Source organism: Agelaius tricolor, unplaced genomic scaffold (genome assembly GCF_023055355.1).
Source record: "Agelaius tricolor isolate 1412-34295 unplaced genomic scaffold, bAgeTri1.0.p SCAF_34, whole genome shotgun sequence".
NCBI lineage: Eukaryota > Metazoa > Chordata > Aves > Passeriformes > Icteridae > Agelaius > Agelaius tricolor.
Genome location: NW_027269294.1, coordinates 147,852 through 152,500, shown reverse-complemented (window position 1 = coordinate 152,500; position 4,649 = coordinate 147,852).

The window sequence follows — 4,649 nt, the reverse complement described above, 5'->3', positions numbered from 1 at the left end:
AGACAGAGACAGAAAGAGAGACAGAGAGAAAGAAAGAGAGAGAGAGAAAGAGAGAAAGAAAGAGAGACAGAGACAGAGAGACAGAAAGAGAGACAGAGAGAAAGAAAGAGAGAGAGAGAAAGAGAGAAAGAAAGAGAGACAGAAAGAGAGAAAGAGAGAGAGAGAAAGAAAGAAAGAGAGAGAGAGACAGAGAGACAGACAGAAAGAAAGAAAGAGAGAGACAGGAAGAGAGCGAGAGAAAGAAAGAAATAGAGAAAGACAGAGAGAAAGAAAGAAAGAGCGAAAGAAAGAAAAGGAAAAAGGAAAGGAAGAAAAAAAAAAGGAGGAAGAGAAAGGAGGAAAAAAATGAAAAAGGAAAAGGGTGAGAGTGAAAAAGAAAGAGCGAAAGTGGAAAAGGGGGTGAAAAACAGAGTGAAAAAAAGAAAAAAGAGTTGGAGTGGAAAAGAAAGGACATTCGGGAGGGGCGGTGCTGCCTAAGGTGCTTCCGCGCCCAGGAGCGAAGGAGCCGTTTGATCCCCTGGCGGGAGCGCAGCTCCCGGTGGCGGAGAACGGAGCGGTGGCTGTCAGTTCGAGACTCCAACTCCCGGCGGGCCCTGCGGCCGTAAAGCGCGGCGTCTGACGCAACGGCCAACGCGCCATATGAATGGCTGGCGGGCCGAGGCGGCCGCTCGCCGGGGGAGCGGGCTGGGCGCGGGGAGCTCCCGGCGCCTGTCCCACGCGGGACGGAGCCGCGGCAGCGACGCTGGAGGGGCGAAGCCTCCGTCCGGCCGCCCGCACGGAGCCGAGCGGCGCGGAAGGGGCGTCCGCCCGGTGCCTCGGCCTCGCTCAGCGGTCCCGGTGGCGGGGGCTGAGCTCGGGCGGGGCGCGCTGCCGCCCGCCGATGGCGGAGCGCCAGGCGGTGCTTTGCTGCCGCGGGCCGGGAGCTGCAGGAGCCGCCCCGGGCGAGCGGCGCCGGGCGCTGCCGCGGTCACTGTGCGGCGGCTGCCCTCGGGCTGGCGGAGGCGCGGGAGCCGCCGAGCTGCAGCCGTCTCCCTCGGGCCGCTGCCGCTGCTGCGGGCGGGGGCGGACGAGCGGCTGCGGAGGCGGCTCCGCGGCGGGCTCAGCCTTGCGAGCAGAGAGCGCTCGACATCGCTGGCATGACACGGCTGCTGAGTGCCTCAGTGCTCGTGGCTCTTCCTTCCACGCAAACAGATGGAGCGGCATCGCTGAGCAGTAAAACACAGCGATGGCCCGGAGAATGGCGAGCGCAAGGAGCGCCGGGCAGGATCCTTCTGATGGCACAGGTGCGATCGGCAAACTCAGCCCCTTGTGCCCCTGCCCTCCCGACCCCCAGGGGAAATGCTCTCCAGCCTCGAGCTGCTGAGAGACAACACCCAGTGGGACAGAAGGGACAGAAGAACAAACGTGTGATTTGACACTAGGGTCCGGAAAAGGTTTCCGTTTAGATTAGCAAATGCCTCCATTGTTCTCGGTTACGTCCTAGGATCGGTTTTAGGCAGTGACTTTCTACCGCTTGTCGGATTTTCTTGTGCAATGGTAAGAAAATAGGCAGGTCTGATACTGGTTTCGCTTTTTTTCTACTTCATGTTCCATGAGCTGCTTTTATCCAAGCAATTGTTTTAAAGTTCTACTGTAGGCGTTTCTGGTTCACTTTTTTTTTTTTTTTTCCTCTAAATCGGCAGTAAATATAGCTGAGTAAAATTACCTTGGTTTTCTTCCTTCTTAAATGTTTTTATTGATAATCCTATTTGAATATGCAGAACACGTGGGTATGTCCTGTAATATATCCTAGCTTTTCTTGTTGACAGGGTACTCAGAAAATATTTTTCCCTTCGAGTCCCACTGAAACATTCTCCGTGCAATCTCCGTTAAGGTCTGTGTTTACAAATAAGCCACCATCAGCTGAGATATTTGCCTGTGTACCTTTTCCTGTAATTCAGAGCTTGCGTTCTGTGGTTTTTATGATAAACCTATCAAACTTGCGAAACCGTTTTGTAAGTCTTAACCGTTGAAGGCAGCAAGAAGTGGTTTTAAAGGCTGTTCTTGAGCAGACAAAGGGAAAAAGTGTGAATTTGCTGCTGAACTTGTCCTTTTTCATTTGACTTGCCTTGAATTATTTAGGAAGAGAGAGAACTAGAAAAAAGAGAGAAATAGAATTGGTTCTTGAGCCCTCCTAAAATGCTCCCTGTGATTCCGTGTGGAGCCAAAGTGAAGGGTGATGGAACAGAGCCCCTGTGCTTTAGAAGGAAATCAATTTCAACCTGATCTCCACCCTGAGTCTCCCTAATTTCTGTTTTTAAAATGCAAACTAAGTTTAGGAAGTGTTGGGAGTTAGTATTTTGGGGGAGAAATGGTAGTTGCACAAACCGTTCCATTTCCCAGAGGCTCTGGGAAGGATTCATTTTGTAAGCGCTGTAACTGCCATCGGTTGGTGGTTCGGGGTTGGAATGTGCACTTGCCCTCCTATAAAGCACTCGTTCATTTGCATTTCAGTGCCAGGAGTCTGGAGAAACTGGAGAAGAGCCCAAGAGACATTTTTCATCCTGAGATACAAAAGGTAGGAAGTGACTTTTTTTGGTTTGGTTCTTTTTCTTTATGATTTCCTGGAAATAGAAGTAATTAAGTATAGATCCTACTGGTTTGTTTCTTCCAGTAGCTAATAAGAATAATAATCTAATACTACTTAAACTGTCTCTTTATCCATTGAACTGGCCATTTTAAATCCAAACTTCTAAACACCAATAAAACCATCATCCTTGTAGAATCTTTAATAGGAGGGGGCTAAAGATGCTGTTTTTGTTGACAGGATTTATTGGTTCTTGAAGGGCAAGAGGTGAGTACAAGCCTAACTACTTCTTGCTCACAGACCCGTCCGGTGAATACGGCTTTGTATTTGGATGGGCTTTTGATGACTTCTAAATCAATTGCTCGTTACAGTAAAAAGAAGTCATGTTTTTTTGAACCTGACAGCAAAAATAACTTGAAGCACCAACTTAATAATAATTGATCACCCGTCTAAGTTAATGATTTTATGCTATACTATCAAAGTTTAAAGGTAAATTATTGTGTAGTAGGAGATGGTATAAAATGTATGTTCTAATGTGTAGGATGTATGCAAAGATTAGAGGAACCAAATTTTTATGTCTTCTGTTTGACTGTTCACCAAATAATATTTGGTTTTATTTTCCAGGGATCGGTGAATTTTAAATTTGGAGTCCTCTATGCTAAGGATGGTCAGCTTACAGGTGATGAAATGTTCAGTCATGGTGAGGTTTTCACCTTCTCCTTAATTGTTTTGCTCATCTGAAAAAAAAAAAAAAAGGCAAGTTAAAAAAAAAAAAGTTATGTTTATTATTTGTTACCCCGTTCTGTCCGTTTCCTCAGTATTTGCTGGAGCTCTGCTTACCCAAGCTTTGGGTAAAACAAGCTTTGGGTTCCTTCTGTCCCACTGGGTGTTGCCCAGTTTGGTTGCATCTGGTGAAATTCACCCTGAGCCCTTACAGAACCAGCTCAAACCAGGTGAGAGCCATTCGCAGCTCTCTCAGGACACCCGGAGGAGGATGGGTGACGTTTCTGAGCATCTGGCAAGTGCACTTCTATCAAAACTCGGCCTGTGCAATTTCTGGGGAAAACCCTTCTGTATCCTGAAGGGTTCCTCAAAGTCTGTTGAGGATCCAGTTAGCAGTTGCTCACCTGGATGGTTCCAGCTCCTCAAGCTAACACTTGTACTCTTGCCCTGTAGTTTAGATCTATTGTAGTTTTGTTATTTTGCAAGATTTTACGTCTTTGGACAGTAACGTGCATTTCACTCTTTGGAACCTCTCGGATCGTGCTTTGGTGCAGCACCACCTAATGGGACACTTGGCTGCTGTGCTGAAGGGCTTGGTTACTGGAATTGTAAATCCCGGAGAGTTTGTAAGTCTTCTGTCCCCAGGGAGGTGTCACGCTTTGTTCACCGTTGCTCTGTTTGTCGGGTGCTGCTTCTCGTCGGAGGTATTAACTTCAAACTGCCCTGTTCTTTTTTGAACTTTTTTTCCTGGTTCTCTCCGTAGGGCAGGGAAGGACTCTCGTATCCCGGTCGTCAGACTCAGCGCTGCCCGAGAAGATACAGAGACTGTAAAAATCATAAGAAGCAACTAGGACTGCAGAGGAAACAAACTGGAGAGAACAAAAGGTGACATTGTTCTCCTTAGCCTGGATTAGAAACATCCACTGCGCTTTGATGCCGGTGGCTGCCAGGGGCTCGTTAGGTCTCTTGAGGCAGGTGTAGGTGTTCACTTGTAGGTTCTATTTTTTGGCAAAGGACCACGAGAGAAGTTTATTTATAGATCCAAATAAACATTCATCTTATCTGAACATAACCTGTCATCCCCTTTCTGACATTAAGGACTCCTGTATAAATACTTGGGGGGGTTTTCTTTGTCATTTCTGAATGGTTCCATTTTGCCGGCTACTTGAACAAATCTGAGGGGGTTTAATTGCATACTGCTTCCTTGAAATTCTGTTGGTCTCTGCTTGGAACCCTTCTTGTACTGCTTAATGAAAGACTTCTGATGGTGTTTTCTTGCCTGTTTGTGGTTAAGGTCGTGCTCTGATGCATTTACGGAAGCCATGGCAGGAGAGAGTCAGCTGCTGGAGAAGAGGAGACA